This window comes from Ranitomeya imitator, chromosome 2 (assembly GCF_032444005.1).
Source record: "Ranitomeya imitator isolate aRanImi1 chromosome 2, aRanImi1.pri, whole genome shotgun sequence".
NCBI lineage: Eukaryota > Metazoa > Chordata > Amphibia > Anura > Dendrobatidae > Ranitomeya > Ranitomeya imitator.
The window spans coordinates 349,074,973-349,102,027 of record NC_091283.1 but is presented as its reverse complement, the minus strand read 5'-3'; the positions used below and the strand labels follow the sequence as shown (position 1 = coordinate 349,102,027).

Genomic DNA, 27,055 nt, shown 5'->3' with positions numbered 1-27,055 from the left:
ATCTCTGAGTCTTTGCAAGACTACATTCCATCTTTGAGAAGGCAGATGTGGAGAGAAAACCGGAATATTGATCAGGCTACACCACCATGCAGGAGTAAAGGAGATCTCCGAAGACACCGCTTACAAACTCTTGGAAGACGGCACAGCCGTTACTGATCCCAAATGGCATAGCGCCATATTGTAGTGGCCATCTCGGATGTTGAAAGCCGTCTTCCACTCGTCTCCTTGGCTAATGAGGATCCCATTATATGCTCCTCTAAGATCCAACTTGTTGAAGATCCTGGCACCTTTTAAGCAATTGAACAATTCTGGAATCCGACGGAGTGAATATTTATTTTTGATTCTGGCTGAGACCTCTTTAATTGGTACACTGTTAAAGAGAACCATCCTTCTTCTAAAAGGGGTTGTCTGGTCAAAATCAATAAGTCAGCAGTTACTCTGTGTGACTGCAGACTTATGAATTCCCCCAGCACACGCACTGGGGATTCTCAGTGTCAGACCCGGGACTAGAGGGTATGTATGAGTTATACATACTCCCGGCCAGTGGGTGCGGCCTTGCTCTCCATACACTTGTATGGATCAAGGCCACTCCCTCTCCCCTAGCCAGATTCTCCTTTACAAATTCAGACATGGCTAGAGTGACAAAGAATAGATGCGGCCTCAAGGAGGTGAATATCCTGGTACCAGGTCAATGGGACAATTGAAGACAGGTGTCGAATGGGAACTTGCCACTGATCTACCACTTCTTGCGGCATGAAATTTCCAGCTGCCCTTGAATCTAGGTAAGCAGTTTCAACGAACCGTGAACCCCGACGAGAAATTGGCCCTGGGTTTCTCCTAATGCAGGACAATGCCAGACCTGATGTTGCTGGAGTGTGTCAGCAGTTCCTGCAAGATGAAGGCATTGAAGCTATGGACTTGCCCGCCCATTCCCCAGACCTGAATCCGATTGAACACATCTGGAACATCATGTTTCGCACCATCCACGAACGTCACGTTGCACCACAGACTGTCCAGGAGTTGGTGGATGCTTTAGTCCAAGTCTGGGAGGAGATCCCTTGGGAGACCATCCGCCGCCTCATCAGGACCATGCCCACGCATTGTAGGGAGGTCATACAGACACGTGGAGGCCACACACACTACTGAGTATCATTTCCTTTTCTTGAGGCATTTCCACTGAAGTTGGATCAGCCTGTAACTTCATTTTCCACTTTGATTTTGAGCATCATTTCAACTCCAGACCTCCATGGGATATTAGTTGTGATTTACATTGATCATTTTTAGGTTTTATTGTTCTCAACACATTCCACTATGTAATGCATAGAGAATTACAACTGGAATATTTCATTCAGTGATATCTAGGATGTGGGATTTTAGTGTTCCCTTTATTTTTTTGAGCAGTGTATATTGCCAAGAGGATAAAAACACAGAGGTTCTTTACGAGGTTTCCCAACCAATTCCCAGCAAGCAGGGAAAGAGTAGCAGATGCCATCTATATGCTGCCCACATTTTTTTTTTCAAATCCAATCATTTAAATGGCCAAGTTTGGTCTCCAAACTGGCCCTGAGTAGAACATTTTGACTCTCCTTTTTTTTTTTTTTTTTAAATGTGACTAGGCATAACTAAATTGCTATGGGCCTCAGGGTAGCTTTTGGACCTGCGTGCTATACATGTCAGCATCATTTCTGCGGCCAGTGATTGAATATAAAGTGTCTAGTAATTGTATTATTACACGGGATTCTTTAGGATGTTACATCGGCTCATCTTCTTCCCATTCAGGTCTCTACAATGTTGGATCCTCTCAGCTGAGAACTTCTATATAAGAGAATTTTCCTGATTGACCCGTCAAGGATGGAAAGGAATAGTGAGAAGAAGACAGAGAGGATATTACACCTCACCCTAGAGATCCTCTTCCGGCTTACTGGAGAGGTGAGAGATTCTGATGACGTCACATTACATCATTCTTATCTATGGGAATAACAGATGGACAGAACTGGAGAGGTGAGAACTCTGGAAATGTCTGTAGTGAGATTTATTAATGTGTCTCTCCGTAACCAGGATTACACAGTAGTGAAGAAGACCTCTAGTGAACGCTGTCAGGATCCTGTGTCTGAGGCATGGGAAAGACCCCTGAGCCCAATCACGGGGCCTCCACCTCACCCCTTGATACATGAGGACATCAATGACCAGAAGATCCTAGAACTCACCTACAAGATGATTGAGCTGCTGACTGGAGAGGTGACACTGCTGGGAATGCTGGGACATTATACAGTAATGCTATGAAGGGATCGGGTGGTTGACGGTATCATTGTATTTGTCAGGTTCCTGTAAGGTGTCAGGATGTCTCCGTCTATTTCTCCATGGAGGAGTGGGAGTATTTAGAAGGACACAAAGATCTGTACAAGGACGTCATGATGGAGGTTCCCCAGCCCCTCACATCACCAGGTAATATACAGGATTAAATACACATGGCCTATATCTGTATGTAAAGGATGCATTCAGTCTCTGTATGTGTTTCCTCCAGATCTATCCAGTAAGAGGAGAACACCAGACAAATGTCTTCTTCTTCCACATGACTGTAAACAAGAAGATCCCAATGTTCCTCAGGATCCTCAGTTAGATGGAGAGAAGGTGTCATGAGATCTCCCCTATGATGTGTAGACGGCTGTGAAGGTCTTGTGCTCAGTGTTGTTTTATCCACCAGTATTATATGTTTTATACTTGTGTAATGAGAACAGTGGAGATGGCAGGATTAGAGCTGATCACAGATGTGACTTCTCCATCTGTCTGTGACTTTTACAATATTTGTTTCAGGGTGAAGATCTGACCCATATTAATACTACAGAGACACATGTGAGGGGTAATGAGTGGTGTAAAGAGGAGATTCTTACAGATAACAGTGCAGGTGAGTAGTAGCCTGTATATTTTACTTTATTCACTGGTTGGTACACATGTGTTTTTGATTCTGTTGAATTTGTACTATGTTCTGCACCGCTATGTATGCCAAATGAAAAGCAATGCCTAAGTTTAGCTGTGAAAAATTACATTTGGGGGGCATCTGTTTAATGTCTTGCTAAATTTTTATTCTGTGCTGGATAGGCGTCCCTTCCAAGAGAAGGAGATTGGGAACTGTGAAACAGCAATGATTCCCTTTATTCTTCCAAAAATTAACCCTTTTTCCAAGTTTTTTGGGGGGCAGATTTCCATCTCAGGGGTAGTATAGACAGGTGAAAGATTTCTGGCTGTTTAAGGGCAGAAGCTGTAGTACAGTTTGAAACCTAATAGACAGGCAGGAGATGTCTTTAGCACTGGCTGCTTATTCAGTACAGTTTGGATCATGGTGAACAGGCAGGCAGCGGCAGTAGCATCATTGCGTTGTTGATAAAAAGCCTGTTTGCTCTGTCCCCACTGGTAAACATTAGCTGTATCCCATTGGGCTCAAAATCTAAATTCCCAATCAGTATGTCTTTGGAGCATGCAGGAAACCGAAGTCCCCGGAGGAAACCCACGCAAACACAGGGAGAACATACAAACTCCTTGCAGGTTTTGTCCTTGGTTAGATTTGAACCTAGGACCCCATTGCTGCAAGGCTGCAGTGCTAACCACTGAGCCACTGATGATTCCTGCATACCCTCAGTACTATTGGTTAATTTTCTCCTACCCAGTTTCTGGACTAACCCATCGGTTGCCGTAAGCATAGCAAACTGGTATTGGACTGTTCAGATTGTGCAGTTACTTTTCAACTCTCCTGTTATTCCTTCAGCCTTTCAGTCTTGACCGTTAACCCTTTACTAGCCACCTGGATTAACGCTTTGGTTGTATTAAGCATATGAACTGTCATTGTTCATATTGTGCATAGTGGTTCTTCTGCCTCCCTGTGTGCTACTTTGGACTAGCCGTTTCACTCTTTTCTGGCTCCATGGTCTACACTGTGCCCTCCAGCTGACTGTGCCAATATTTTGTGTCCGTGTGCCCACCTTGACATGCGACTTCATGAATCTACCTCCAGTAAGTGAGTGGAACAAACTGTAGGCGTGCGAACATAGATATACGGTTTTCTACACCAGTGGAGGACAGTCTTGTCTGCCTCAGTGTGACATTGCTATCTCCTGCACTTATTATCCTCTCTACGGCTGGACAATCAGCAAGTAGACTAATGGCAAACTGGTCAAAATCCTGCTACTGTTCCAATTGTTTCATGTAGAAGTTCATTGGATCAGATCTCAAGTAACGACGCAGGTTGGCACAGCTGATGATAAAATATCTGGCCCATAAATTTATGTTCACTACTGCTTGTGACTACTTGTGTCTCTGACAGAAGTGGTGGAGTATTGACTCTGCAGGAAGTGGAGAGGGACCTTCAGGTCAGACATACAAACAGCAGGTATCTGTTGGGTGAAAGCTACCACAGGCTGAGTATAGAGCTTATCCAGGTAATACTTCAGGTTTTTCTTACATTTTGCTTTTAGAGTGAGGGTCTAGCAACATGGCTATCCAATAGTCTCCACTTTGCTTGATGCTAAAGTTACACCTGTCAACCTGCAAGCAACAAAGAGGTCAGCTTGCCATGCTCACCAGTGTGACTAAAGACAATGCTAATTCTGTCTCCTCCCAAGTATATGACATTTAGGGTACCGTCACACAGTGGCATTTTGATCGCTACGACGGCACGATTTGTGACGTTCCAGCGATATATCCGTGACGTTCCAGCGATCTCGCTGTGTCTGACACGCTCCTGCGATCAGGGACCCCGCTGAGAATCGTACGTCGTAGCAGATCGTTTGAAACTTTCTTTCGTCGTCTAGTGTCCCGCTGTGGCGGCATGATCGCATGGTGTAACAAAGGTGTGCACGATATTGTATACGATGTGTGCATAGTAACCAACAGATTCTACATCGCACATACGTCATGAAATTATCGCTCCAGCATCGTACATTGCAAAGTGTGACAGCAGTCTACGACGCTGGAGCGATATTGTTACGACGCTGGAGCGTCACGGATTGTGCCGTCGTAGCGATCAAAATGCCACTGTGTGACGGTACCCTTAGTCATTCATCATCTAGTGTCTTCATTGTCATCATTATCAAGTTCACACTGAGTGCAAGCCATATCGTCTGTATGAGCCTGGGACAACTCAATGTCGGCATCTACAGTTGTGCTCAAAAGTTTACATACCCCAGCAGAATTTTTGCTTTCTTTGCCTTTTTTCAGAGAATATGAATGAAAACACCAAAAAATTTTTTACACTCTTGGTTAGTGGTTGGGTGAAGCCATTTATTGTCAAACTACTGTGTTTTCTCCTTTTTAAACCATAATGACAACCCATGTTTTGGATTGTTGTCATCTTGGAACGTCCAAGTACGTCCCATGCGGATCTTCTGGGCTGATGAGTGCAAATTTGCCTCCAGTATTTGCTGATAACCTACTGCATTCATCTTTCCTTCAACTTTGACAAAGTTTCCTGTGCTTTTGTAGCTCACACATCCTGAAAACATCAGCATTCCACTTCCATGCTTTACAGTAGGAATGGCGTTCCTTTCATCATAGGCCTTGTTGACCTTTCTCCAAATGTAACAATTATGGTTGTGGCCAAAAAGTACAATTTTGGTCTCATCACTCCAAATTACCTTCTTCGACAAGTTTTGAGGCTTGTCTCTGTGCTGTTTTGTGTACTGTAGGCGAGATACTTTCTGGCATTTGCACAGTAATGGCTTTCGTCTGGTGACTCGACCATGAAGCCCATTTTTCTTCAAGTGCCTCCTTATTGTGCATCTTGAAACAGCCACACTGCTAGTTTTCAGAGAGTCCTATATTTCAGCTGATGTTAATTGTGGGTTTTTCTTTGCCTCCCAAACAATTTTCCTGGCAGTTGTGGATGACATTTGTGTTGGTCTACCTGACTGTGGTTTTGTTTTTACAGAGCCCCTGATTTTCCATTTGTTAATCACAGTTTGAACGCTGCTGACTGGCATTATCAATCCTTGGATATCTTTTTGTATCCCCTTTCCTGTTTTATACAGTTCAATTACCTTTTTTTCCGTAGATCCGTTAACAATTCTTTTGCTTTCCCCATAACTCACATTCCAGAAACGTCAGTGGCTGGATGAAAGATGCAAGAGTCTGTCTGGATCCCAGAAACTCATTCAGCTTTTATGTACACCCACTGATTGCAAGCAAACAGGTCACAGGTGAGGATATTAACTTTAGTAGCCATTCAAACCCAAAACCCATTTGTGTCAACTTCTGTGCATGTTATCAGGCGAAGATCACCAGGGTATGTGAACTTTTGATCAGAGTCATTTGGATGTTTTGGGTTGTCATTATGATTTGAAAAGAGAAAACACAGTAGTTTGACAATAAATGGCTTCACCCAACCACAAACCATGAATGGAGAAAAAGATTTGGTGTTTTGAAAAAAGGCCAAGAAAGCAAAAATTCTCCTAGGGTATGTAAATTTTTTAGCACAACTGTAAATCTGCCAAGTCCTCCTAATTCCTGATGTTAATTATACTTCATGGTAAACTCTATAAAAAATAGTGTTAAAACAATATTTTGGTTTCCAGTAAAGTGGATGGGATTGATAGAAATCTCATGCCAACTGTGATTTTTATTATTATTATTTTTATTATTTTTCTGCATCAAAATTTGACATAGGATGTGTGTTTCAAATCCTCAAAATGTCAATTTGTCTTTGGGGCACGCTGAATATTATGTGCACATTTTCCCTATAGAATTGCATTAAATGTGGAAAGTCTGCATATGTTTTTAGTGAGTTTCCACTTGCTTGTAATCCGCAGATGACTGTATTAAAAATTTGTTATTAAAGCCAAATACCAGGAAGTATCAAAAACAAAGGAACTTTATTTTAAGCATGACACCCCAAAGGTAGACGAAAACCGCAGTGTCAAAAACACGCTAGAAACGTATGTAAGGAAAGCAGTTGAAAACGCAATGAAAAAATGCAAGTAACCTAATTTACTTAATACGTGCAGAAATAATGATGCAGAAAAAAAAAACTGGCAGAAGTGTTTTTTTTATTTTATATTACTTTCCATTATTAGTTAATAAAAAGTGCGTTAATAAGTTACATGTACACAAAAATGATGCCACTGACACAAACTAGTCATCCTGAAAAATAGATCTCATGTGACCAGGGTCGGACTGGCCTAGTTGGGTATTGGGGAAATCCCTGGTGGGCCCTTTCAGTGGATCCCATAGAGAAGGGAAGAAGTCGTGAGGAAGAAAAACAAATTCTGCGGCTTTTAAAAGCACAGGCAGAGTATGTGCAGGGGTGCGCATATGCAGCGTCCATTACCTGAACTGCCGCGTCGCACTTCCCAGTGAGCACTGACTAGTGTGCGCCTGTTGTCACCAGCCTATGACTTCAGTGTCATACGACGGGCGACACACACAAGTCAGTCGTTGGCCTCTGCTAGGTCGGCGGCCATCTTAATATGAGCATTTCAGACCTGCAGAGGAGAAGGAGGACGGCGCCAGGAGCGCAGGAAGGTAAGATGAACCTTTTTTTTTTTCCAGGACGTACCTCATGACAGCACTAAGGAGGACCTCTTCCTCCTCCTTGCATGGACAGGAAAGCAAACAAGAGTTTAAAAGGCCCCTCACTACCCTCATTCCCTCAGTGGTTTTCCTGTCCCTGCATGGAGGGACGCACAAGAGAGGATCTTTCTCTTACCGGATGGAGCCCAGGGGGATCGGACGGCTGGTCCAAACCTTCTCCCTGTCAAGTAGCCCGGGGCTGAAACCCTCCTGGGTGTGGGTCCATCAGCCACAGAGACCAGGGTTCGGACGATGTCCTTGGGTAGAACCGCTTCCTGCCCCAGTGGAGGCTCCGAGGCCAGCCAGTATGCATCGCTGAGATCGGAAGTCACACGGATGGGAGTCCCGACACACTTCCGGTGACGACAGAGCGCCGGAGGTAAGAGGCCGGTGTACGTTCCAAGGAAGGAATGCTAAAGCAGAGAGACAGGCAGCGGTACCCTTCCTGTTTCTCGCAGGGCTCAGGACAGCATCGACAAAGCTGACCATGGAGGAGCCAAGCAGGACGGGGTAAGTGCGCTGTGCGCAACCTGCTGTCCCAGATCACGGTCCTGAATGTTCCCTCTCTTGCACTATGTAGGAAAAGGGATCACCCGCGATGCCCCTACCCGTGCCCAAGCGACCCGGGAAGGCCCCAGCAAAATTAAACAGATGCCCTGTATGCCACATAAAGCTAACTGACACATGTTGCAGGACTCTCTGTGACACGTGTACGGCCAAGATCATAAGGGAGAAACAGCCATCCCTCCTCCCTCCTATCTGAGATGAGGTCTATTATCTGTGAAGAAGTCCAGGCTTCCATGTACGACTTTTCCCATCCATAGCCCCCCATCCCTGGCCCAAGTGCTAAGTGAGCCAGGTGGTAGATGGAGCTAAGTTCAGATGAAGATTCTTATTCCCGGGGGTCTGACCAGGAGGAGGGCGAAGCAGTTTCAGAAGAACAAGAGCAAGGCAGAAGATATCTGTTCTTGTCTGAGGATATGGACGACCTGGTCCGAGCAGTCAGGGACACAATGTAGGTGGAGGAGACCCCAAAACCACAGTCCAGACAGGACATAATGTTTGGAGGCCTTAGGGCACAAAAGCAACGGATGTTCCCAGTGAACGATCACATGTGTGCTATGGTCCTAGAGGAGTGGGAAGATGCTGAGAAGCGACTTCTGATATCTCGGGAATTTAAGATGCGGCTTCCGTTTGATCCAGAGGACATCAAAGTCTGGGAAGAAGTTCCAAACATTGACGTTTCGGTGGCTAAAGTCACCAGAAAGACATCCATCTCCTTTAAGGATTTGTCCAGCTTAAAAGACCCTATGGACAGAAAGGCGGATAATTTACTAAGACAAGCATGGGAGACATCAGCGGCTTTAATCAAAACAAATATAGCTGCTACTTCAGTTGCTAGATCTATGTTTTTATGGATGGAGCAACTGGAGGAGCATCTGACTAGTGAAACTCCAAGGGAGGATATCTTAGCTTCCCTTCCTCTTATGAAGTTAGGTATGGCCTTTTTAGCCAATGCATCAGCCAAATCTGTAAGATTCTCAGCCAGAAATAGCTCTCTTTCCAACGCAGCTCGTATAGCTATCTGGTTGAAAACGTGGTTGGGGATGGTGCTTCGAAAAACAAGCTCTGATCCCTTTTTCTGGGTTGAGAGTATTCAGGCCTGCTCTAGACAATATCCTAGAGAAGGCTGCTGACAAAAAGAAAGGTTTCCCGGAAGAGAGAGGTAGATGGGAGCAGCTCTTTCGTAGGCCGGGCACCTCTAGGAGACAGACAGAGTACAGGAACCAAGGAAGACCTCGTAGAGATCCATGAAACAGTGACTCTGTTTGTATCGGGGGCGACTCAAACAATTCTCAGAGAACTGGTCATAGCAGAGGGTTACGTGATAGAGTTCACTCCCCCCCCCCCCCCGGTCCCCTGTGAGAGTCATCACTTACGGTGAAGGCAGACTCCCAGATGTGGGCAGATCTGGTGGACCTAGCGAACTCTGCGGTTATAGTTCCAGAAATAGGCTTGGGTCACTACTCCTTTGTTTTGCATCACAAAATCATCAGGAGAGTCTCGCACGATTGAAAACTTAAAAACCCTTATACGCCACTGTCCACCTAATAAACAAAAATGACTTAATGTGCACCCTAGACCTGAAAAGCGCCTACTATCAGGTTCCGGTCCACCCGGCATCCCAGAAATACCTGAGATTTGTGGTGAGGCTGCAAGATCGGACCTGCCACTTTCAGTTTCAGTGCCTTCCATTTGGCCTGGCTTCAGTTCCCCGAGTGTTTACCAAACTGGTCTCAGAGGGGGTAGCCTTTCTAAGAAACCTGGGAATAATCATCATACCATATCTGGTTGCGAGTTTGGCCCCAGAAAGAAGAAAAGTCTTCTTGGGAGTATTGCTGGATTCCAGCCGCAGAACCTCCTTCTTGCCCTTGAAGAGACAAAGAACCATTCGAAGCACAGTAAAGGAGCTCATAAAGGGGCGTATCTCCATCGAGTCTTGGGCCTCATGACAGCATGTATCACTTGTGTCCGCTGGGCTCAGTTTCACTCAAGAGCCTTGCAGAGGGAAGTCCTGTCTGTCTGGGATCGTCGTCAGTCCTCCCTCAACAAGAAAATATCCTTATCCCCAACAGGCAAGAGGTCACTACTATGGTGGATTCCGCCTACAAACCTAAAGGAGGGCGTTCCCTGGATCACCTCTCCATGCACTACGATCACCACAGACGCCAGCAAGTGGGGATGGGGGGCACAGCTGGAGGGCTTTTGATTGTGCCTTACTGGCCAAGAAGAAGTTTGTTTCCGCTCATGGGGATTATGGCAGCAGAACACCTGATACTGCTTCTGCAGAGGGAAGATCTTATCCACCAGGGTCCAATCTTCCATCAGGATCCGGGAAGGTTTCATCTTTCGGCTTGGATCCTGAGTGGGACATCCTGAAGGCTCTGGGGCTGTCGGATCAGATCATGTCCACAATCTAGGCCAGCAGGAAACCGGTTACTTCCGCAATATATTGCAAGATCTGGAAGAGGTTCTGTCTGGAGGGGGGCAGGTCCGCATTGACAGAAGGAAAACCAGATATCCCAAGGGTATTAGATTTTCTGTAAGCGGGCTTTAATAAGGGACTTAGACAAAGTACCCTAAAAGTCCAGATCTCGGCCTTAGGTACCTTTCTCGACTACTCCATGGCCTCTCACCCATGGGTAATACGGTTCCTCAGGCAATTCGGTGTCTGCACCCCACAATCAAGCAGTCAGTTCTCCCCTGGGATCTTAATTTAGTCCTTCTGTCCTTATGTTCAGTTCCCTTCGTTTCCGGGGAACAGATGTCTATCTCTCATCGAACCATGAAGGTGGCATTTTTAGTGGCTATCACCACGGCAAAACGTATAGGGGAAATTCAGGCCTTGTCCATTCGAGACCCATATCTCTGAATCTGGGATGACCGTATAATCATGAGGTTAGACCCTGCTTTTTTACCAAAACTTGCTTCTTGCCAAAACCTAAACCAAGAGATTGTGTTTCCCTCGTTCTGCTCAAACCCCTCAAACAAAAAGAAAAGTGCCCTACACGAATTAGATGCTAGACAGGTTGTCATTGACTACATTGAAGCCATGCGTAGTTGGAGGCAGGATCATAGCCAATTCATCCTGTTTGGGGGAAAATTAGAGGGAAGAAATCCTCTAAGTCCACCATCGCAAGATGGATTACTTCAGTGATTACCGTAGCCTATCAGTCTCGGGGCATCTGCCCCCCGGAAGGTTTAAGAGCCCACTCAACTCGAGCGTTAGCCAGCTCCTGGGCAGAGAGGGCAGAGGCATCAGTAAACCCAATTTTTAGGGCTGCAACCTGGTCCAGGCTGGACACGTTTTGTAAACATTACAAACTAGATGTGTTATCTGGCCAACAAACAGCCTTTGGGAGAATGGTTCTCCAGGCTGTGATCCCACCCTGAGGAGGTACTTTGGTATTCTCCATGGTGCAGTCAGGAGGGACGTCCTGGAAAATAGGTATTAGACCTATCGGTAATTATGTTTCCAGGAATCCAATCTGACAACACGGTTAGTTCCCTCCCCCGATTATGTTATGTCATATGTCAGAAAATGATATTGTCTAATAAGTGTGTTAGGTTGCATCATCCATGGTGTGGTACTTGCTAAAACACTGAGGGAATGAGGGTGGGGAGGGGCCTTTAACATCTTGTGTGCTTACCTGTCCCTGCAAGGAGGAGGAGGACATCCTCCATGGTGCTGTCAGGATGGACTCCTGGAAACCTATTAACTGGTAGGTCTAATACCTATTTATATATATATAGATATATAGATATATATCTATATATATATATATATCTATATCTATATATATATATATATATATATATGTGTGTGTGTGTGTGTGTGTGTGCAAGCGGCATGGTATCGGTGCCAAGATAGATATATGGGGGGAGCAGGGCAAGGAGCTAGGATGGATATATGGGGCAGGGGGAGCAGGACAGAGGGCCAGGTTGGATATATGGGGGGTAAGCAGGACAAGGGGCCACGATAGATATATGGAGGGATGGTGCAGGACAAGTGACCAGGATAGATATGTGGGGGGAGCAGGACAAGGGGCCAGGATGGATATTTGGGGGGGAAAAAGGACAAAAGGCCACGATAGATATATGGGGGGGATGGAGCAGGACAAGTGACCAGGATACATATGTGGGGAAGCAGGACAAGGGGCCAGGATGGATATTTGGGGGGAAGCAGGACAAGGGGCCAGGATGGATGTATAGGGGAGCAGGACAAGGGGCCAAGATGGATATATGGGGAAGGGGGGGAGCATGGCAAGTGACCAGGATAAATATATGGGGGGGGGAGCATGACAGGTGACTGGGATGGATATATGGGGCGGAAGCAGACCTAGTGACAGGGATGGATATATGGGGGGGTCAGGACAAGGGGCCAGGATGGATATATGGAGAGTGCAGGATGGATATATGGAGGATCCAGGATGGATATATTTGGGGAGTGCCAGGACAAGGGACAGGATGGATATATGGGGGTAGCCAGGAATGGATATATGGGGGGAGCCAGGATGAATTTATGGGGGGTGTCATAACAAGGGACCACTATATACAGAGCTCCTGTGATCACTGTATTATCTGTACAATGACACAATATACAGAGCTCCTGTGTATAACATCACTGGTGATCACTGTATTACCTGTACACTGACACCATATACAGAACTCCTGTTTATAATGTCACTGGTGATCACTGTATTATCTGTACAATGACACTATATACACTGCTCCAGTGTATAATGTCACTAGTGATCCCTGTATTACCTGTACACTATATACAGAGCTATGTATAATGTCACTGGTGATCACTATTACCTGTACACTGACACTATATACAGAGTTACTGTGATCACTGTATTAGCTGAACAATGACACTATATACAGAGCTCCTGTGTATAACATCACTGGTGATCACTGTATTACCTGTACACTGACACCATATACAGAACTCCTGTTTATAATGTCACTGGTGATAACTGTATTATCTGTACAATGACACTATATACAGTGCTCCAGTGTATAATGTCACTAGTGATCCCTGTATTACCTGTACACTATATACAGAACTCCTGTGTATAATGTCACTGGTGGTAATAACAGTGTTGTTAGTATTGTGGTTTGTATTCATGATCAGCACTGTAGTATTCAATCACTATGTGGTGGTAATTTGTGGTCTGACCATGAGATGGCGGTATTTATCCCTTGTATGTGATATTATTCGATCACTATGTGGCGGTAATTTGTGGTCTGATCATGGTGTGGCGGTTTTTATGCCCTGTATGTGGTATTATTTGGCCACTATGTGGTGGAATATGTAGTCCAGTTATGGTATGGCGGCATTTCTCCTTGTATGTAGTATTATTTGGTTGCTATATGCTGATAATATGTGGTATTATTCGGTCACTATGTGGTGTGGTCATGGTGTGGTATTATGGGTCTTGGTATAGTGGATTGTGTTGGGTATGGCGGTCATTTGTTCTCTCTGATATTAATTAGGAGAAGATTCTTTATTTCCATTAGATTAAATACTTGGTACACAACAGCAGATATTCCCTTACAGTGGTTCTCCTGTGTAAAAAGTAATCACATCTCCACAGGATAAATGATAACAAATTGATTGGTTGGGGTCTGACTAATTGGACACAATCGGCAGAATGAGGAGCTTTTATCCCCAGTAAACTGGAGTGGCATGTTCGAATTGACCACTGATCCATTCATTCCCTCAGTGGCTGCAAGCGCTGCTCTTGTTTTTTCTGGAAGCCCCAAAGAGAATGAAAGGAGCTGCGGTCAGACATCCCACCCGCTGCTACATTTTAAAGTGTCTTATCAGGGATAAAACTTCCTCATTCTGCCAATCGGTGCTATTTGTAATGGTCGGACCTAAGCGATCACCTATCCTGTAGAGCCCGTGGATCAGTGAAGACTTGTTTTAACAAAATAACCCCTTTAATGTAAACTACTGTAATTATACATCACAGTTATTATGGCGGAATATACAGTATGTAGGAGCCGCCTGTGTTTTACAGTTGATTCTCCACTATAGTGGGGATAACGGCTTACAGATATTTGCATATAGCTGTAGGTTGGGCCCCTGGGTTCAATTTCCCCTGTGGGTCCCAGACACCCCAGTCCGACCCTGCATATGACCATCACTTAAAATAGTTAGAGCTCCTAGAATGTGATAAAATGAAAGTGAAAAAAGAAGAAATAATCAGTCATAAAGATTAAATCTGGTTGTGATGCCAAGGAGTTAAAAAAAAAAAAGAAAAGAATTGTATCACGAAATCCATATTGTGATAGATTGCATGTCGAGAAGGTGATGCTGCCCAGTCATGCAGAACCAGACCTGCACCACTGGCGGGTGTAACTGACTACCTGGTCTTCACTAGAGCCTCTCATGGTGAGTATATCTAACAATATCAAATGCCCCCTTTAAGGTAAGATCTCTCAGTTGAGCAGTCCTAAAGTTCTCTTCGGGCAGTTCTAACTCAGAGAAGATGGGGACCCTGTCACTGTCTCGTCCCCCTCTCCAGCGAGGACATATAGGGGAAACTCATCCATCTTTGCTTTTGATGGAAACTAGCCCAGAGGGACCTGGCTTTTGTCAGGGACACTCCATGTAACCCCCTTTTGCCATATGTTCCAAAGTAATGAAAAATCCTGCCCCAGTATGACAGGATGTATCATGTCTTTACTACCCCAACCTCATGGGACTTAGTATGACAGTCTGTTCCCATGGTCACTCTTTCCACAGGGTAGTCCTTGGCGTCTCCATGTATCCAGGGAACACCCACAAACTTATTCGGGATCAACTGGTGGGGCAGAGTTGCACTGATTAGAGCCCAAAAGTCCAAAAACCAGTACCCCATTGAAGGACACAGTACACGCCTGTGGCCCCTCACTGGGTTGACAGTCCACACTGCAGACCGGATAGGAGTAATAAAAGCAATGCTTGCCTAGGCTGCAGTCCATTGGTTCAGGGGATATATGACAGCTGGCGGCTACGTGTCCAGGATTGTGACATAGCAAACAGACCACGTCATTAATAACAGCTTTAGGGGACCCCTCACTGGGATTGGGACTCCTCCCATTCGTGAGTCTAGCCACCCTCCATTGTGAGCCTGCCCCCTTTGGATATCCCAGTACGAGGAAGGGGTGATGTCTGGTTTCCCAAGGGATTTTATAACCATCTGGTATCTCTCAACCAGGTTAACCAGGTTGTCCACATTCCGAGGCTTGCCCTGGGCAACCCAGGTCTGTATAGGCATGGGAAGGGAATGGATGAACCTCTCCATCACCACACACTCGACCATCTGAGCAGGAGTGGAAGTCTCTGGTTGCAACCACTTTTGGACTAGGTGCCTCAAATTAAACAAGGGGGTTTGTCGCTCAGCAGTGGAATCGCTCAGCTCTAATGGACATCGTTATTCCCAAGCATGCCAAGATTTTGGTCTTTAATTTGGCGTATTCTTTTGCATCCTGTAGTGGTAAGTCATAATACTCTTTTTGGGGTTCGCCTGTCAAATATGGCACCAGCACCTCCTCCCACTGCTCTGGCAGAAGTTTCTCCCGTTAAGCCACCCTCTTGAAAAGTCCGAAAAGCTTCCACATCATTCCCTGGGGTCATCTTTTGCATGGCTCGTCTTACCGATTTCTGGACGTACAAGTAATCACCTGGAGTTGGGGAGGAGACCGCCGGTCTCCCAAGAGCCACCTCTGCAAGTAGTTTGATTTCTCCTGTTGCTGTGCCAACAGTTTATTCATCTTCTTTTGCGCCATTTGCTGCTGTTGACTGGCCAGCTGTTGGTGCTGTTGAACCTGGACCAGATACTTTACAAGCTCCTCCATGCTGCTGGATGTCTCGTGCTGGATGGCTGATTTTACCCAGGATATACAGTGGGGGAAATAAGTATTTGATCCCTTGCTGATTTTGTAAGTTTGCCCACTAAAAAAGACATGGAGAACCTATAATTTTAAGGGTAGGTTAATTGTAACATTGAGAGATAGAACATCAAAAATAACATCCAGAAAATCACATTGTATAAATTATATCAATTTATTTGCATTTTGCAGTGAGAAATAAGTATTTGATCCCTCTGGCAAACAAGACTTAATACTTGGTGGCAAAACCCTTGTTGGCAAGAACAGCAGTCAGACATTTTTGTAGCTGATGATGAGGTTTGCACACATGTCAGGAGGAATTTTGGTACATGGCTCCATCTATTCTCCCATTGATGCAGTAAAGTAGTCCTGTGCCCTTAGAGAAACACCCCCAAAACATAATGTTTCCACCTCTATGCTGCCTTTACCCCTAGAACAGCCCCGGCCAAATGTCCCTGGTCCATCTTAAATTTGTTAAAAATTTACCTAATTGGGCGGAAAGTAAGGGAGTGTTTTGTAATGTTCTTGGTTTTGAATCATGGCTGGATAAATTTCACCTTAAATCTAAGGAAGATGCTTCCTGTTATTTCTTGTCTTTTGTTCCCCCTGAGTTCATGTCCCATCTTAAAGCCCAGCAACCAAGAGGGATTCTATATGATCTAACAGAATCCCAGGGGAGAATGAAGTTTTGTGATTTCACAGAAGTTAGGGGGGAGGAAGCCTTCTCCAGCATTGTTAAGGTACCGTCACATTTAGTGGCGCTGCAGCGATACAGACAACGATGTCGATCACTGCAGCATCGCTGTTTGGTCGCTGGAGAGCTGTCACACAGACAGCTCTCCAGCGACCAACAATGCCGAGGTCCCCGGGTAACCAGGCCTTCAGCTTACCGCACTGACTGAGCGCCGGCCGTAAAGCACAGCGGTGACGTCACCGCTATGCTCTGCTTTACGGCCGGCCGGCGCTCACAGTCAGTGCGGGAAGCTGACGGCGAGGGACGTGACCAGACCCCGGAATGTAAGTATGTAGTGTTTTTTTTTTTTTTTTTTTTTTACTTTTACAATGGTAACCAGGGTAAACATCGGGTTACTAAGCGCGGCCCTGCGCTTAGTAACCCGATGTTTACCCTGGTTACCCTTGAAGACATCACTGAATCGGCATCACACACGCCGATTCAGCGATGTCCGCGGGAGATCAGCGACCAAAATAAAGTCCTGATCTTTCCCCAGCGACCAACGATCTCCCAGCAGGGGCCTGATCGTTGGTCGCGGTCACACATAACGATTTCGTTAACGATAGCGTTGCTACGTCACAAAAAGCAACAATATCGTTAACGAAATCGTTATGTGTGAAGGTACCTTTAGATTCCTGTAAAATTAAGAAGGGGAGTGATCTCGGAATAGAAGCAGATAAATGGGTTGCTGCCTGGTGTGTTGTGTTTGATAAGACCTTAGATACTATGGATCAGGGTGGTACATTTGCTATGATGGAACAATTTGTTGAAAAAGATGCCCTTGGAGTTTTGCAGAATCTATTGAAGATGTTGTGGAGGCTATGTTAACAAATGTTAGGACAATGCATTCTGAGGTGAAGGGTGATGAGTAGGGTTGAGCGACTTTTCATTTTTTCAGGTCGAGCCGGGTTTCACGAAACCCGACCTTTCTCAAAAGTCGGGTCGAGTGAAATCGGCCGTTCTTTTTGAAAAGTCGGGGTCGGGGATGGGCTGAAACACGAAACCCAATGCAAAGTCAATGGGAAATTTTCTTTTTTTATATTTGCTTCAGCGCGATAATGTTGAAAAGCCGGTAATTCAATTGCCGGCTTTTCGTTTCTCCTGCCTAAACCCGACATGATATGAGACATGGTTTACATACAGTAAACCATGTCATATCCCCCTTTTTTTGCATATTACACACTACTAATGTTAGTAGTGTGTATGTGCAAAATTTCGGCGCTCTAGCTATTAAATTTAAGGGTTAAATCGCGGAAAAAATTGGCGTGGGCTCCCGCGCAATTTTCTCCGCCAGAGTAGTAAAGCCAGTGAATGAGGGCAGATATTAATAGCCTCGAGAGGGTCCATGGTTATTGCCCCCCCCCCCCCTTCCCCCAGCTAAAAACATCACACACGCCGATTCAGCGATGTCTGCGGGAGATCCAGCGACGAAATAAAGTTCTGGACTTTCTGCTCCGACCAACGATGTCACAGCAGGATCCTGATCGCTGCTGCGTGTCAAACACAACGATATCGCTATCCAGGACGCTGCAACGTCACGGATCGCTAGCGATATCGTTGTTAAGTTGGTCAGTGTGAAGGTACCTTAAGACCGTTTAGAGAGAGCTATTGTTCCTCCAGGATGAGCTTCCTTACATCCAAACATCTACACTAGACAGTTGGGCACCGGTGGAAAATTATGAATATTGGCAATTGTATAGATCCAATATCGATGAGACATGCATTTTTAGCTTTACCAAGTGGCCAACGTGGCTACCGAGGTGCCGAATTTTCCAAAGTGGCTATCAAGTGGCCAAAGTGGCTACCTAGGTGCCGAATGTGCCAAAGTGGCAAAAGTGGCTACCGAGGTGCCAAAGTGGCTACCAAGTGGCCGAAGTGGCTACCGAGGTGCCGAATGTGCCAAAGTGGCTACCAAGTGGCCAAAGTGGCTACGAAGTGGCTACAGAGGTGCCGAATGTGCCAAAGTGGCTACCAAGTGGCCAAAGTGGCTGCCAGATGTGCCAATGTGGCTACCAAGTGGCCAAAGTGGCTACCGAGGTGCCGAATATGCTAATGTGGCTACCAAGTGGCCAAAGTGGCTACCGATGTGCCAATGTGGCTACCAAGTGGCCAAAGTGGCTACCGAGGTGCCGAATATGATAATGTGGCTACCAAGTGGCCAACGTGGCTACATAGGTGCCAAAGTGGCTACTGAGGTGCCGAATGTGCCAAAGTGACCACAGTGGCTACAGAGGTGTCGAATGTGCCAAAGTGGCTACCAAGTGGCCAAAGTTGCTACAGAGGTGCCGAATGCCAAAGTGGTTACCAAGTGGCCAAAGTGGCTACCAAGGTGCCGAATGTGCCAAAGTGGCTACCAAGTGGCCAAAGTGGCTACCGAGTGTAAAGGTAAATAACTGAAATTATTGCTTTACATTGGCTGTATATAAATCCCATCTCGGGTTGTGCCATCGCTATACTCAACATTCGTATTCCAACTTTACATTCTTACAGTCGACACCTGATACACTACTGTAAAGCTGGCAGCGCTGTTCAAGCACCATGTATTTCCTTCAGGAAATGCCCATCTAGTTTCTCTTTGCTCCTTAATTTTGTAATAATAATAAATAATAATAATTTTATTTATATAGCGCCAACATATTCTGCAGCGCTTTACAAATTATAGAGGGGACTTGTACAGACAATAGACATTACAGCATAACAGAAATCACAGTTCAAAATAGATACCAAGAGGAATGAGGGCCCTGCTCGCAAGCTTACAAACTATGAGGAAAAGAGGAGACACGAGAGGTGGATGGTAACAATTGCTTTAGTTAGTCGGACCAGCCGTAGTGTAAGGCTCAGGTGTTCATGTAAAGCTGCATGAACCAGTTAACTGCCTAAGTATGTAGCAGTACAGACACACAGGGCTATTAACTGCATAATGTGTATGAGAACATGATGCGAGGAACCTGATTGTTTTGTTTTTTTATGGGCCACACAGGGGTAGTTAGGTTAATGCGTTGAGGCGGTAGGCCAATCTAAGCAAATGAGTTTTTAGGGCATGCTTAAAGCTGTGGGGATTGGGAATTAATCGTATTAACCTAGGTAGTGCATTCCAAAGAATCGGCGCAGCACGTGTAAAGTCTTGGAGACGGGAGTGGGAGGTTCTGATTATTGAGGATGCTAACCTGAGGTCATTAGCGGAGCGGAGGGCACGGGTGGGGTGGTAGACTGAGACCAGAGAGGAGATGTAGGGTGGTACTGAGCCATGGAGTGCTTTGTGGATGAGGGTAGTAGTTTTGTACTGGATTCTTGAGTGGATGGGTAACCAGTGTAATGACTGGCACAAGGTAGAGGCATCGGTGTAACGGTTGGTGAGGAATATGATCCTGGCTGCAGCATTCAGGACAGATTGGAGCGGGGAGAGTTTGGTAAGAGGGAGGCCGATTAGTAGAGAGTTACAATAGTCCAGACGAGAATGAATAAGTGAAGCCGTAAGAGTTTTTGCAGAGTCGAAAGTAAGAAAAGGGCGAATTCTTGAAATGTTTTTTAGATGCAGATAAGAAGAGCGATCCAGTGATCAGATGTGGGGGGTGAATGAAAGCTTGGAATCAAGTATGACCCCAAGGCAGCGGGCATGTTGCTTTGGAGTAATGGTGGAACCGCACACGGAGATGGCAATGTCAGGCAAAGGTAGGTTAATAGAGGAAGAAAACACGAGGAGTTCAGTTTTTGACAGGTTCAGTTTCAGATAGAGGGAGGACATGATGTTAGAGACAGCGGTAAGACAATCACTGGTGTTTTCTAAAAAGGTCGGCGTGATAACAGGAGAAGAAGTGTATAATTGGGTGTCGTCAGCATAGAGATGGTACTGGAAACCAAATCTACTGATTGTTTGTCCAATAGGCACAGTATACGAAGAGGAGGGGGCCTAGGACTGATCCTTGAGGAACCCCAACAGTAAGGGGAAGGTGAGAGGAGGAGGAACAAGCAAAAGATACAGTGACGGATCAGTCTGAGAGATAGGAGAACCAGGAGAGAACGGTGTCCTTGAGGCCGATGGAGCGGAGCATAGTGAGGAGGAGCTGATGATCCACAGTGGCGAATGCTGCGGAGAGATCCAAGAGAATTAGCATGGAGTAGTGACCATTAGATTTAGCTGTTAGTAGGTCATTAGAGACTTTAGTGAGGGCAGGTTCAGTAGAGTGTAAAGAGCGGAAACCAGATTGAAGAGCGTCGAGAAGAGAGTTATCTGAGAGATAGCGGGTAAGACGGGAGTGGACCAGGCATTCGAGGAGTTTAGAGATGAAGGGAAGATTAGAGACAGGTCTATAATTAGCGGCACATTTTTGATCGAGTGATGGTTTTCTAATTAATGGATGTATGATGGCATGCTTAAATGAGGATGGAAAAATACCGGAAGTGAAAGAAAGGTTGAATATTTTTGTTAAGTGAGAGGTGACAGCCGGGGAAAGGGACTGGGGGAGATGTGACGGAATGGGGTCACTGGTGCAAGTGGTTGGCCAGAAGATGCAAGGAGCCTGATTACTTCTTCTTCTGTAACTGGTTCAAAGTCAGAGAGTGAACTAGATGCAGTGGGGGAGGGAGGACAGTGCATGGTATGAAGAGATTGGGAGATGATTTTCCTGTCGAATGAGGTCAATTTTTTCTTTGATGTAATTGGCCAGATCATCAGCGTGGAGATCCATGGTTGGGGCCTGCACTCTTGGGTTGACTAAGGACTGGAAAGTTTCAAAGAGACATTTAGGGTTATTGGACAGCGAGGTGATGAGGGTGTTGAAATAGGTTTGTTTGGAGAGGTGAAGGGCAGAGTTGTATGTTTTTAGCATGAACTTATAATGGATGAAATCTTCGGGTAGATTAGATTTTCTCCACAGACGTTCGGCGCACCTGGAGCACCGCTGCAGGAAACGTGTTTGCAGCGTGTGCCACGGTTATCGCCGTCTGTGCTGAGTTATTCTATGTATAGGAGGTGCAGCTTCATCCAGGGCACTTTGCAGGGTTTCATTGTAATGCTTCAGAGCAGAATCAGGACATGAGATGTAGGAGATTGGGGCCAATGAGGACTGCAAATTCTTCATAAGTTTCTGGGTAATGAAAATACATACAAAAATCCATGTACCGTATATACTCGAGTATAAGCCGACCCCCCCTAATTTTGCCACAAAAAACTGGGAAAACTTATTGACTCGAGTATAAGCCTAGGGTAGGAAATGCAGCAGCTATCGGTGAATTTCAAAAATAAAAATAGCCACATTTAATGCTCCATACCGTTCATTATTGCCCCATAGATGCTCCATATAAAGCTGTGCCACATATAATGCTCTATACCGTTCATTATTGCCCCATAGTGTTAGGGCTAGCGGAACGCACCAAATAATAAGATAGATTAGGGTGCGTTCGCAGCCCGGGGTCCACCATGCAGAGATGAAAGCTGCTGCCAAGTAATGACGGACTATATGGCGGTACAATGTGAATACACACACGGGTTAACTTCACCCTGTGTGAAGGAAGCGAACCCTGTTGCGTCACAGGGCCGCAGTACCGCACGTAACAAAACTAATAATAAATTAGCACGAGAGTGCGAACTGTGCCTTACTGGCGGACGCCACTAACCACCCTAACTTGGGTTAAAGAAGCGCTCTAATGGCGCGTGGCACCGCACTGGCGGTCACAGCAGTAGGCGCTGTTTCATTGGTAAACGCTGTGAGTTCAGCTGGGCGCTAAATTGCAGCCATACACCTTACGCGAACAGTCATACACAAGGGATGGGTTTTTTAAGAAACGACTTGCACTCATCAACACACACACGATTTCAATTGTACACTAGAGCATGGCCGTGCGGTCATGCGAAGCTTATATAGCTGCAGCACGTTCAGGACCTTCCAATAAAGGACCAATGGGAAGCTGCCACAGAAGTTAGCAGCTTCAGGACCTTCCAGAAGGACCAATGGGAACCGCTGTAGCATCTGAGCATGTGACTCTCGATCTCCAACAGGAGATCTCACCCTGGGCATGCTCAGAAGGGAAAAAGCAGGACTTAGATCCCAAAAGCGTCCACTCGCTGCTGCCCAGCACTGGCTTTAATGGCCAAAGCTGGAAAAGCAACAGCAAGCCTAAGCACAGAGTGAGACTGAGCAAGGCGCTGGGAACGACGACTCCACTGAGCAGACTCCACTGCGGCTGGAGAAGAATGGGAGACCGCAGCAGAGATGGTTCGAGATTCCCCCTGTGCAGAGGCGGGAACTCATCACCTAACACATAGATGCTCCATTTAAAGCTGTGCCATATATATAATGCTCTATACCGTTCATTATATTTCACGAATCCGTACATTCCGCAACCAAGAATCTGCAAAAACCCTAGTCCATGCCCTCATCATCTCTCGCCTTGACTACTGCAACCTCCTGCTCTGTGGCCTCCCCTCTAACACTCTCGCACCCCTCCAATCTATTCTAAACTCTGCTGCCCGACTAATCCACCTGTCCCCCCGATATTCCCCAGCCTCTCCCCTCTGTCAATTCCTTCACTGGCTCCTCATTGCCCAGAGACTCCACTACAAAACCCTAACCATGACGTACAAAGCCATCCACAACCTGTCTCCTCCATACATCTGTGACCTCGTCTCCCGGTACTTACCTAAACGCAATCTCCGATCCTCACAAGATCTCCTTCTCTACTCCCCTCTTATCTCCTCTTCCCACAATCGTATAAAAGATTTCTCTCGCGTATTACCCCTACTCTGGAACCCTCTACCACAACACACACTCTCGCCTTCCATCGAAACCTTCAAAAAGAACCTGAAGACCTACCTCTTCCGACAAGCCTATAACCTGCAGTAACCACCGATCGACCAAACCGCTGCATGACCAGCTCTATCCTCACCTACTGTATCCTCACCCATCCCTTGTAGATTGTGAGCCCTCGCAGGCAGGGTCCTCTCTCCTCCTGTACCAGTTGTGACTTGTATTGTTTAAGATTATTGTACTTGTTTTTATTATGTATACCCCTCCTCACATGTAAAGCGCCATGGAATAAATGGCGCTATAACAATAAATAATAATAATTATTGCCCCATAGACAATCCATATAAAGCTGTGCCATATATAATGCTGCTGCTGCAATAAAAAAAAAAATGACATGCTCACCTCTCGTCGCTGCCCGCAGCTCCTCAGCGTCCCATCTCTCCACACTGACTGTTCAGGCAGAGGGCGGCACACACACTAATACGTCATCACGCCCTCTGACCTGAACAGTCACAGCAAGAGGACGGGAAGACGGAGCGGTGCCCGACGGATGGAACGCGGACAGGTAAATATGACATACTTACCTGCTCCTGGCGTCCCTGGCTCCTTATCCCGGACAGATGGTCTCCGGGCACTGCAGCCTCTTCCTCTGTCAGCGGTCACTGGTACCGCTCATTACAGGAATGAATATGCGGCTCCACCCCTATGGGAGTGGAGTCCATATTCATTACTTTAATGAGCGGTACCACGTGACCGCTGAACAGAGGAAGAGCTGCGGCACCCGAAGACCATGGGACAGGCAGGGACAGCGCCAGGAGCGCCAGAAGCAGGTGAGTATGCGACAGTCCTCTCTCACCCGCCGACCCTGCCGCTGACCATGACTCAAGTATAAGCCGAGAGGGGCACTTTCAGCCCAAAAATTTGGGCTGAAAATCTCAGCTTATACTCGAGTATATACGGTACTATACCAACCTTACATCTACTCTAAAGTAATGACTTCTTTGTACACAACCATCCTGCTCCTCCCCTTTGTCTTATTCTGTGCTATAGTTCATGTAGATGTCAGGGAGATAATAAAAAAACTACTTGAACAAAAAAAATTAATAAATAACATGTCAATTCCATATAACAAAATGTATTTTATTTAATTGAGACACTAATTAGGACAGGACTATTTAAAAATACAAAAAGTGACTAGACATGATAAAAAATAAATACAAAACATTTACCGTAATTAAAAAACGAAGGGGAGCACGTCAGCACATACAGCACTGATAAATGTGACCAGAATATACCATGTGCAAAACTGGAGGATTTCACCCGTAATAAGTACAGTAATATGCAATTGAAGCAGTATAAAGTGCATTGCATAAAAAGATGGTAATAGTCACCTGCGTGTTGTCACATACGTTCATAGTAAGAGATATAATCAGGAAAAGGTAAGTATTTATTAACCAGAGTTCATTCTGTGTGTGCTGGCACTCCTATCCCACACTCCAGTGACACCACCTAATAGCACTGACTTACAGGTTTCTTTATGATTTTTCACTGAACACTTCATTAGAAAAATTTGATGACAAGTACATTGAAATATAAAGCGACTAAAGCAAAGCTGTAAAAGAAGAGAAATTAAAAATTGTACAACCTCCTGACTTGATATCATAATTTATTAGTCCTTGCATTGAAGTCTACAGTTTGTTCCTCTGTCTTCGTCAACTAGTAATTGAATTTTAATACAATTTGTTTCCAAAGGCAGCATTTATGAAAAATATTTTTTTTTCTTGCCAGATGACTGTACATCACAGGAACATGTGACAGTTACTGATTTTGAAGTGGCTAGTTATGGTATCACACCATATATATATGAAGATCATGACATTATTCCAGATATACCGCCAGCACTTCACAGCAAAAATGTATCATCTATTCCTTATTAACAGGTTCCATATTCTGATTCATTACAGACTGTTAAGCAAAATGAGAATAACAATACGGATGCTAAACATCAAAAAGCTCAAACAGAGGAGAAGCCATTTTCATGTCATGACTGTGGGAAATGTTTTACTCTCAAAGGAAATTTATGTAAACATAAAAGCACTCACACAGGGAAGAAGCCATTTTCATGTTCAGAATGTGGGAAATGTTTTAACCAGAAAATAACTCTTACTGTACATCAGAGAATTCACACAGGGGAGAAACCATTTTCATGTTCAGAATGTGGGAAATGTTTTACCAAGAAATCATGTCTTACTGTACATCAGAGAATTCACACAGGGGAGAAGCCATTTTCATGTCAAGACTGTGGGAAATGTTTTACTCTCAAAGGAAATTTATGTAAACATAAAAGCACTCACACAGGGGAAAAGCCATTTTCATGTTCAGAATGTGGGAAATGTTTTACCAAGAAATCAAGTCTTACTGTACATCAGAGAAGTCATACAGGGGAGAAGCCATTTTCATGTGCAGAATGTGGGACATGTTTTACCAAGAAATCAAGTCTTGCTGTACATCAGAGAATTCACACAGGGAAGAAGCCATTTTCATGTGCAGAATGTGGGAAATGTTTTATCAAGAAATCAAATCTTACTGAACATCACTCAATTCACACAGGGGAGAAGCCATTTTCATGTTCAGAATGTGGGACATGTTTTACCAAGAAATCAAGTCTTACTGTACATCAGAGAATACACACAGGGGAGAAGCCATTTTCATGTGCAGAATGTGGGAAATGTTTTACTAGCAAAGGAGATCTCGGTAAACATAAAAATACACACAGGGGGGAGTAGCCATTTTCATGTTCAGATTGTGGGAAAAGTATTAACAACAAATAAATCTTGCTGCAAATCTGAGAATTCACACAGGAGAGAAGCCATTTTCATGTCCAGCATGTGAGAATTGTTGTTCCTGTAAGTCCACTCTTTTTATGAATCAAAGAATACACACAGAGAAGCATCTTCTTACACAAAAGAGAAAATACACAGAGAAGTGGTAATTTCATATTTTAGGGGCAGCACGGTGGTGCAGTGGTTAGCACCGCAGCCTTGCAGCGCTGGAGTCATGGGTACTAATCCCACCCAGGACAACATCTGCAAAGAGTTTGTATGTTCTCTCCGTGTTTGCGTGGGTGTCCTCCGGGCTCTCCGGCTTCCTCCCACATTCCAAAGACATACTGATAGGGAATTTAGATTGTGAGCCCCATTGGGGACAGCGATGATAATGTGTGCAAACTGTAAAGTGCTGCGGAATATGTTAGCGCTATCTAAAAATAAAGATTTATTTATTTCATTTAATAATTTATTGATGACTTGTAAAAGGAAAGTTACAGTAAGAATTAAGTCACAAATCTAAAAGGGAGAGCATTTTAGAACGCCAAATGATACTGATTGCAATGACCAATAAACATCAGCAAGTAGAATTCATAATACAATCCTAAATATTTCACCATTGCTGAATCGTTATGTGATCACTATAACTTTATCTTAAAGGGAATGTCCAGCATTTCGCTGGTATACATGATCGAGACATTTGCAAAGGCAATCGTCAGACGTCAAGCATGTGACATCTAATAAGAATG

The 27,055-nt window shown here is 45.1% G+C and overlaps 1 pseudogene; it reads left to right on the top strand.

Annotated features, from left to right (window-relative positions):
* Positions 1-1,851: 1,851 nt before the first annotated feature.
* LOC138666541 (zinc finger protein OZF-like) lies at positions 1,852-26,726 on the top strand (annotated as a pseudogene).
* The last annotated feature ends 329 nt before the right edge of the window (positions 26,727-27,055 follow it).